At 31.6% G+C, this 10764-nt stretch overlaps 1 long non-coding RNA gene across 1 annotated transcript; it reads left to right on the top strand.

Annotated features, from left to right (window-relative positions):
* The first annotated feature begins 3303 nt into the window (after positions 1 to 3303).
* Positions 3304 to 10267, top strand: LOC136750596 (uncharacterized). Its single transcript, XR_010816905.1, has 3 exons — positions 3304 to 3544; positions 7365 to 7451; positions 9020 to 10267. It is a non-coding gene; the product is annotated as an uncharacterized LOC136750596 (long non-coding RNA).
* Positions 10268 to 10764: the final 497 nt, after the last annotated feature.

Below are 10764 nucleotides of genomic sequence, written 5' to 3'. Positions count from 1 at the left end.
GAATATTTTTACTTTTACTCAAGTATGACTTCCGACTACTTTTTACACCTCCGGTCTGTGATTAAAATTGTGCAAAATAAATTATACCCACCATGTACAGTACTGTACACCTGGTGTTCTGTACATGGTGGGTATAATTTATTTTGCACAATTTTAATTGTGATTTATCTTTAGACCACACACAAAACTCAAAAATATTTTTATAATATATACATTACAGTACTGATATTATTAATTCACTATTAAATATAAATTGTTCCAGGAATCTGTACTGATATTTTTTTGTGTTTTGCTATTTTGCTGACAAATCATGTGTTTCTACCTGTAAACTGTGACATTTCAATTATTTATTCACACATTCTAACAAATACTATTGAATAATACATTATTAGTATAAAAGGATGTGTGTCCCTTTAAATAATTGTCTGCCACTAATCAATGCGTCCTAATAGAACATCTAATTGTGATTATTAAAGGAATCATAAGATTATGAATCAATAAGTGGTTTAATAATTGAAACTACATCACTTGCGCTGGGAGGAATGAAATGCAGCCTTACAAAGCAGGGCTGTGTCCCAAATTGTGCACTTGCTTCTACGGCAAGCCAAATTATCATTTAGAGATATCTTCAATTGCATTTCAAGCTATCTATAAATATTTATAGATATCTTTAAATCAAGCACGGATATCATTTAACTTCATTTACAGATATCTGAAATTAATTCAAATATATATTGAATAGATGCTAAGATATCTTTATTTCATTTCAAGATATCACCAATTCATTTCAGAAATAACTGCAAATAATTTCAAGATATCTGTAAATATTTCCTGTTTATTTAAACATATCTGCAAATCATTTCAAGATATCTTTAAATTACTTCCTTAACGTTGGCTGAGATTATCATGTCCTATTTACTCATTCAGTTACATAGAAATGAACAAGTGAACAAGAAGTGATAATCTTGGGCTACATACAGGAAGTCATTTGTAGATATATCCAAATGATTTACAGATATCTCTAAATCAGAGGTTCCCAAACTGTGGTCCGCGAGGGGGCGCTATGGCGTCTGTGATCTCCTCCCTACATTTTTTACAAATTATTTGCAGATATCTATAAATGTATTTCAGATATATCTAAATGAATTGCAGATATCTTTAAATGATTTGGAGATATCTTTAAATGTTTAAATCATTTGAAAGATATCTGGAATTCTGCAAATCATTTGAATATATACAAATGAAAAAGAGTGTATGAATTTGGTATGGTGGCATCATTGCTCTCTGTAGAGCATTCACACCAATCATGTTAGGGGACCAGTCATATGGTCTGATGAGTTTGTTTCTCTGTTGAGGGGACAATGCAGATCAAGTGCTTAGAAGTGTGCCAGTTTAAATCTGAGCAGGGGTGGGTGTGACCATATAAATATATATGTGCATGTATCTGAGGCCTAATACAGTTTTAAGTAAGAATTCAGGAGAGTGTAATCTCTCCCTAGAACTCCTCTAAGCATAAATACAAGTAAAATTCTCTCCTTCCTGGTATTCATCAGTTCACTTCCTTCCTTTCACCCCACTCTCCCTCCTTACAGAATCTCCCTGGCAAATTCCACCTAGTAGGGGGTTAGATAGCTTTGTCCTCGTAGCCAGGGTGTCATTCCCTTAACCAGGCAGAATATTCCCACTTGCCCATCCACACAGCCTATACAGTTGTCGAAATTTCCAGAATATAAACCAACCAGACTGATTTCTTAATCAAGTTGCATTTGCATTATTTTCCTGCAATATAATGCCAGTGTTTGACACAGAAATTTAGGTGGAAAGGTGGAATTCATGCTTACCTTATAATAAAGTGGTCGTGGTCTTTTTCAATTGATAATGAAGTCAACACTCATTAAGATTTAGTGGATTATAACTTTATAATGCTTCTAAAATTACAGGAATGTGTTCATAAAATGTCTATTTTTTAATAATGATAAAAACATAACTTAAATTGGCAGGTGACTAACATGACATCCAAAGAAGGTGTGATGTTCATATGCATGCTAAAAGTGTAGTATAGTCAACAATACTGGCTAAACTCATAATATGAAATATTTCAGAAGCTCTTTAAGCAATGTGTGTATTTAACTACTACAAAATAATAATAATAATAATAATAATAATAATTAAAAAATCTATGTTATTTATATTGTTGTTTTCTTTGTTTTATTTTTATTTTATTCCTTTTGTTTCTTTTTTCCTTTCTTTCAGATTTAAATCAAACCCTTCTTCCATGAAAGCTGTTGCTAAACCTGATGCTAATATACTATTGGTCATATTCCAGCTTCACTGCAGTGTCTTATATTGGTTTATATGGGTGTCCATATTTGTATATGAGATGTCTTTTTCCACAGTACGGTGTCCCTGATAACAGCTTTGGTTTTAGAGGAGTATTACATATATTTCTGCTTTGTTGTTTTATTTTTTTAATCATAACTGTTTTCAAATATGTAATGCCAAGACTGCCAATGATTTGTTAGCATAGTGTTCATTCTACAGAATTCTGAGTTTTATCCTGAATATTTAACCACAAAATCAGATTAAAATAAAAGATTAGTATGAACCAAATCATGAATTGAATTGAATAGAATGGGATGGGTGGACCCCTTGCTCTTGTATGAGTGTGTGTTTGTGATCTTCTTTATTGGATATACCATTTTCCATGCAATTAATCAACTTTAATTGCATATCCAATACTTTATTTATATATATATATATATATATATATATATATATATATATATATATATATATATATATATATATATATATATATATATATATGAAAAGAGGTTTCTTACATGCTTGTATAAATGTTTATTTAACCAGAAACCATCCCTTGTTTGCTGTGCATAGTGCCTGTTAGGAATTCCACGCAGTGTAGTTCTCTCTCCCCATTGCAGGATCTCCTTCTGACAGCTGACGGTTCGGCACTTTCTATTTTTATCCCAGTGGCGCTGTTTCTCATCTTACAACAGTTGTTGATTACAGGCAGGAATAAAACAAATCAAGGACTCTCTTCTTTTTCTCAATCTGCTCGTTGCTTAAAATAGCCTGCTGAGTCGTGATCAGAACGTCCTTGAAAACGGTATATTGTAAAAATCAGATGAGGGATTATGGATTGTTACAAATAGTCACTCTCACCAACCTCGCTTGGGCTGAATTAATGTGTTACTATTTTTGGACCCCCAGTGTTTCCAGGGGAAACCTAATGACGCAATGACGTCAATGCAGGTCAATAGCAGACTGGAGGAATTGAGTGCTTCCATTAGATTTTGCAGTATTTTCAGAAACGGAGAAAGGACAAAATGGATGTGTTTAAAATGCACCGAGAGAAAAATAAATAAATTGTTATATATGTATATGTAGAATATATAATGAAAACATTAACGGTAGCATGGTGTTATTGGGGGCAAAAAAAGGTTATAAAAGGATGCTGTATTTTCTCGATTTCCCAGGGATTTTGTTATATACTTCAGTACCTTGGATCAATGCTTTCGGGGTGAGATGAAGCTTTATTTTATTTCTTGTGTTTAAAATGTACAATGTTGCCTTGTGCAAAGCGTTCAATATTATTTCCAGGTACGTAAATGACAGAACCATTCAGACTTTCAGCTTTTAACGCTTAAAGCAAAATGGGCAGCGTTACATGGTTGGTTCTCACTAAGATTCATCTTTAAGACAGTCATGAATCTTAAGAAATTTTACACACAATGGTTCAAAATGAATGTTTGTTTGCGCTACGTTTGGTACGTAAGGACTGTGCAATCTAATAAAGTAGCATAAGTAATGCACGTGTTTATTCTTTTTTAGAATTTTACTGAATGGTGTGTGTCGAGATATATATATATATATATATGCATTAGGACATATTTGGAATAATCTATACAATTGTAATACTGTATTTTGTTAAGGATTGGGTGATGTGATGGTCTCATATGTATGCTATTATTTTGACTGCACATTTTTGAGAATTTTAAATAGAATTTTAGGACCTATCGCTTGTATTTGTAATTTCTTCCTTAAGACTTTCATTTTACATAGTTTGTCGTAACACATAGATGACGATGTCCTGAAGGTGTGTGTATATATATATATATATATATATATATATATCCATATAAGATGTGGGTGTGTGTGTGTGTGTGTGTGTGTGTGTAATGATCGACCTTTATAGTTGCATATACAATCTTCTATGAATTATTCTTTATAGGCTTTATATATATTTACACATTGGTAGGGATGGTAACAGATGGGTGGGTGGGAGCGTTTGTGGGTGTGGAGGTGGGGAATATTGTTGTGTAAAGATGATAAAACTGTTATATCAGAATCTACATCTAAGACTTTGATTGACGGCATAGCGAATTAACTGCTGGTGATGTATATATATATATATATATATATATATATATATATATATATATATTAATGAAAATTATGAAAATATGCATTTATGTTTATTTAAAATGGTTCTCTCATTCATAATTTGAGAGGTTTAGGGCGTTTACCAGAGCCGTTGAAGAAAGGAGTTTGGTTTCAGCACCACGGACAGCTCCCACCAATTGAACATTTTTTCTCAATCCACATCAACTCTGTAATGCTGTTGCAGTGATGTGTATTCAACAGTAAAGTTAAAGCTGGTTGTTGTTGTTTTAAAATAACAACATCAAATACATCATACAATGTATAATTTATGATTATTATTATTATTATGTGTACTATTATTATTTTCTGTAACACATTGGTAAGACTATGTCACGCTTAGAATGATTCAGTGCACAGTGCTCATTTGCTCGTCGCTAAATGTCGAGGACAGGTCTATGTATTTATTGATGTATTTACATGTATTAAAGTTTGTATCTTAAACAACTGATTAACCTTTAGATCAAATTAATTGTTAAACAATATTGTGCTTAAGAATGTATTTATATAAATGTCGTGTTTAGTCTACATATTTTAAACTTTTTTTAAAAGGATGTAAATAAATAAATAAATAAATAAATAGTTATATGATTGCATAGTATTTGAAAGCAGAAGAAACTTGTGGAAATCAGTGCAGTAAAAATTTTAGAATAAATAAATGATTTACTTGAAAAAAAATGGAGGACGTGTTCTGGAGATAAAGATTTATGTCACAATTAAAAATATGACGCAGTTGGGCGGTGAGGTAAATGGATGCGAAGGGGACGTATGAAAGAACAGACTACGTCTAGAAATGAGTTACTTGACTGTCTTTTGCGCAATATAAGACCAGATTACATATATCACTCGAATCTTGTAAGTAGAAAAAATAAAAGTTTCACATATGGCACATTTTATGGAGTATATTTGTGGCAAACTCTAAAATATTCCAATGTTTTCACACACACACACACACACAAACATGCAAAGGACATTTTTAAATATGGAAGTACAGCATACGCATACATAGAAACTATTATTTTAATAGTATGTATGTGTGTGTGTAAAAACTCATTGTGCTGATTTCACAGGGTTACATTAGTACTAGTCTTGGACTACCCAATTAGGTAGAGAAGACCAAGACTAGTGTGCTAATCTAGCTCTGAGACCAGCAAATGAAGTTTAAACCTGGCATAGTTTGTACCCTAGTTATGACAATGTTAGTTTTCAGGTATTGTGCATTTCATTCAATCTAACATAATTTTCTAAAGAAATACCCCCAATACTACTAGTAGTAGCAGTACTATTATTATTATTATTATTATTATTATTATTATTATTATTATTATTATTATTATTATTATAAAATGTACAAAACAAATCTAAAAAGGTTTAATAAGGTTACACTTAGCTGAAAAGTCCTGTGAACTCTTTATAAACCTTTAAGCAAAACTTTTATGTTTCTGGTCTGTGTGAACAATGAAGGTCCATAAATACTTGTATTAACTATAACAATCTGTAGCAAAATACACACACACACACACACACACATATATATATATATATATATATATATATATATATATATATATATATATATATATATATATATATATATATATATATATACAAAGTATCACCAATTTGTTGTAATTATTATTGTTATTATTATTGAATGAAGTGTACATAAAAAGTACTAGTAATGTCTAGGATTTAGTTTAATAAGTGCAGTGCCTTATGGTTTGTGGACTGCTTACTAGTCATTTTCTGTCATGATTAAGTATAAAATGATAACACTTTAACATTTTTAGATATTAAGTCTGTATAAAGTCTGTTTACATATTAATTTGTGGTTATCATCTGACCAACATGACTATGTTGTTAGAACATAGAGATATTTCTTTTTGCATGTTCACTAAGATTCACAGTACATTTCTGCCCGTATTATTAAAGAGCTACTGATAAATTGTATATTATTCTTAAGATCAATGTCTTTGAGCACATTTTATATTAGTTTAATAGGTCAATCAAGTTAATTTTATTCTATTTAAGATAGGAAATTAAAATGGACAGACTTTTAAATTTTATTATACACAAGTAGTGTCTTAGTACAGTAATATAATTAGATTAATTGGCCTTGTTTAATGTTTATTTGAAGTAATGTAAAGGACCAAGTGTTTTTATGAGCAGTTTTAGAAAAGCATTCTCACTCAGCTCTCAAGCACTGATATTGTTTGCGTTTATACAGAAGTGTCTCAGAATTAATTATACAAAAATACTTCACATAATTATTATTTGTAATTTTGCATGATTTATGAAATCTCTATTGATAAGATTTTTCCAAAACATTGATAATTTGATTACATCATATCATCAAGGTGCATTATATTTTCTGATGGATGTACATATTTAAAGGTATGACATGGTTAACTAGATTGCCAAGAGTTCAGTTTACTGTATTCTGTACTAACAGTAATGTATTTTTTCCAAAAATAAAATAGCATTTTACATTTTTAGTGAGTGCCACAAATTCTCTTATAGGTGTTCACCTTTTGAGAAATGTAATGTTTAAATATACCTGCTATATACTCAGAGAGAGAAATTGTGAGTTTATTTTGTATAGAAAACACTATGGATGAGATCAAAGCAGCAACAGACCAGTTAAACTAGTTAAACATTTTGTGTTGAGGCTACATTAATAACAGTGCAGTATTGAAATCAGTAGACACCCACTTACCCATCATCTTGTCCATTCAGGTGTTTCTGGCATGAAACATTGAGGTGACATTTAGATTGGATGTCACTTATATTATATTTATGTGTGCTTTTGTTAAATGTATTATGAAGATCGATTTTAAGTTCACAACGCTAAGTTTCACCGCTGATAGTACTGGAGGATTAAATCTACTCTTTTTCCACAGAGCTGAGACAGGAAGGCCACCATTATCTTCTACGTTTACTCCACCAATGTCCGTCAGCTCTTCACTGGGGGACAAGGAGATGTGAAGGTAATTTATTTTCCATCTCTATAAGGTTTCCATGCTATATTTCTCTACATCAACTACATTATTTTTGATGTTAATCTCCATCTAACAAGTTAAAAGTTAAGAGTACAGGATGCAGCCTATGTACACTAAGAATGCCACCTGTGAATATTAATACAATTCTGAAATACACCTAAGAAAGAAATAATCAACTACTGGTAAATATTAACTATAATTACAGGGTTATTATTTGCTTTCATTTTACATTAAATATTGTGCATCCAAATTTCTCTCCCTCCTCTGATTTGCATTTATTAAAGATATTCTGTAAACTTCTGTTAGTAGGGTATTATATTTCTTTGTGTTTTTCCCCCCCCATTCATAATTAATAATAATAATTTAGCATAGCCTATTTGTGCTTGTTGCCATTCCCTTTTTTACTGTCCTGTAAAACTGCAGGCAAGTGCATCAGTTTAAGGACCTGTTGCTAACTTATTTACTTTAAATCTGACTATGTGTTTAGGGTAATGACTATGTTAAAAATCTCTTGAATCTCTTGTTTGTGTAGCAGTTAGGCCCCAAACCTTCACATGACTACCACCATGTTTTAATGTAGGCAAAACATTTTTATAATATATATATATATATTTTTTTTTTTCTTCGTGTATACTGTTTCGTCTAGCAGTTGCAAAGTTCAAACATTGTTTAAATTGTCCACAACTTCTATTAGTGTTTTGTTTTCTCTCCTTTTCCTTGGTATCCTCTTATGTTTGTATAGCTGTCATTTATTATAAATTGTAGATTGTGGTCTGCAATACCATTAAGCAAAACATTTACTTCACAGCATACTATCTCTTTTGAAGGGTAATTATGTAAGTACAAACATTTAATGTTAGAGCCGGTAAAGACATTGTAACTCACTTACAATAAACGTCACCTCTTTCGATTCTTCCCATGTAGAGGAACTGAGCAGTGAGCGTGGGCTTATTCTAGATTCTCACGTTGCTCTCTTGCCTCTCTTAGCTCAGGGTCTGAAAGCTCTCTCCTTCCTTGAGGCTAAGAGCATTCTGTAATATGGTGTAATAGCCTCATGCGAAACTCAGATAAAAAGCTAGTGAAACACACCAAATGCTATATTTTGCCTGCTTTGCCCAGTTTCTCTTAATTGGTTAACCCAGCATTGCGACAGAGAGCTTGCTTAAATGGTCAATGGTGTTTTTGTAGGTCACACTGTCAGGTCTGTCAAGTCCATTCCTATTCAAATGAAAATAGTATTGCATTGAATGCTACTTGCTTAGAAGTGGTGTTGTCACCAGGGGCACATTGTTTAAGGGTTATTCACTTTTTACTTCACAAACATTGAGCTATGTTTACATGTACAGTCCATCCTAGAATATCCATTTTCTAAAGGGTGCACTAGCACTGATGTTTTTGGACTTATTTATCCTCTCTGTTGTGGTATGAAATCATTTTTTTAGCCTGCACACCTGTTAATTTAGTCGATAAAGTTGTTTATTTTCCCCATACTATATATATACAAACGCACACAGACACATATATACATATATATTGTTTGTTTGTTTGTTTTTCAGTATTACGAATGAAAATGAGTCAATGTGGAAGAGTTATTGTCCTTTTTGGATCTTTTTGCGGTCTGGGCTTGCTGTTCCTAGAACCTGTAGTCAGGAAGCCCTTACCCCAAAAAGTATCTGCAAAGGATCAAATCAGCCAAGAAACAAAGACTTTTCAACTAATCCCAATGTAAGTTAACTGGAAAACATACGTCTTTAATGATGTATCACTACAAACATTCAATATCCATCTGTGCATAATCCATTCACATTGAAAAAGAAAAATGCTTTTCCCTTTTTGTAAGTGAACACTGTGACAGTAAATAAAATGTGAATTGTGAATTGTGAAAAAGAAACTTATAACAATTAAATAAACAAGTATTAAAGAAATATAGCTTCATGGCCATAAATGACAAATATCAATGTAACCCTCAGAGTTCATTGTTACATTTTAATATTGTTAATTTACTACTTAAGTCCTTCTATTTCTACTGATGTGCAATTTTGCATGTTTGTCTTTATATTCCATTTTGATTTTGCAAGATGTTGTGCTCTGAGTTGCAGTTTTGATTGATATTTGATTGATAAATATGTAAGTGTGTCTCTCTGGAGAAGACATCAGTGGTACCCTGACTTCTGCACAGGCAGTCACTGAGACAATGCAGTGACGTTATGAATATTCCTGACATTTCTCAGTAGTAATGCTGCTTACTATGTAGTTTTTGAAGAAAAGCAAGAATGAAAAAAGGAAACTGAAAAATAAGTGCTATGAAATATTAGCAAGATAACATTTAAACACTAACATGTAAACATTACATTTAAACAGTAATGTTAAACAGCTTTGGTTTCTCTAAGCTCATTCTGGGGAAAAAAATGGACTTGCTAAATTGTATAATATTGATTCAATACCTGAAGTGCTTTTCACTGTCTGTAAACTCCACAAAATACATATTCAAGACCATGGATGTGATTGTGTACCCTAGCACTAGTAGAATATATTTTGCTTTACCCTGAGAGCTTTCAGTAAAAGTTGAAAATGTTGTCTTAACAGTTCATAGTGATACTGCCTTTATAATGCTAAATGAATGTGCAGACATTTTTAGTGAAAAGAGACTGTACAAATGAATCAATGTGACACTGAACTCTGTAACGCAAAATGTGAAACATATTGAAAACTCATCCAAAAGTTTGTGTAACTTTTCTGTAATTTCTGTTTCATTTGATTTCAATTATTTATTATAATTGGGAATTAAATAAACACTTTAAAACACTGAGAATGCATCTCATTTATTGTATCAATATATACATCCCAGGTTTGTTTGATTTGTGTTTGGTATTTTGCTAACACATCTTTTTGATTGTCACATAACACAGATACAATAGTTTGTATCCAATTCAATTCTATAATGTAGTATTATAATGTAATGTAAAGTATAATAAAAGCAGAAACAAGCAGAGAAAATAAAAGCCCCTGCATTTTCGTTCTTCTTCTTTTTTTCTGTTCTTTATCTGTTTTCTGTGAATGATTTCCAGATTATGTGGTTTCTAAATTAAAACACAAGAAGGAATCTGTTCATGCTACTTTTTTGCTCCATAGTCTGATTTAAGTTTTTAGTAAAACTAAACTAAACTGAAACTGATGCATAGGATTTTGACAACTGGATCAGATTTTTAAAAGGTTCTTGTGCTTGTATTAACTACTGACATCTGAGTAACTGGACATCTTACAAGACGTTGCTCATTTCTCTGTTATTCAGTGCTTTATG

The sequence above is a fragment of the Amia ocellicauda genome, chromosome 5, assembly GCF_036373705.1.
Source record: "Amia ocellicauda isolate fAmiCal2 chromosome 5, fAmiCal2.hap1, whole genome shotgun sequence".
NCBI lineage: Eukaryota > Metazoa > Chordata > Actinopteri > Amiiformes > Amiidae > Amia > Amia ocellicauda.
Note: the sequence above shows the minus strand (reverse complement) of the source record. Positions and strands in the feature narration are given on the sequence as shown.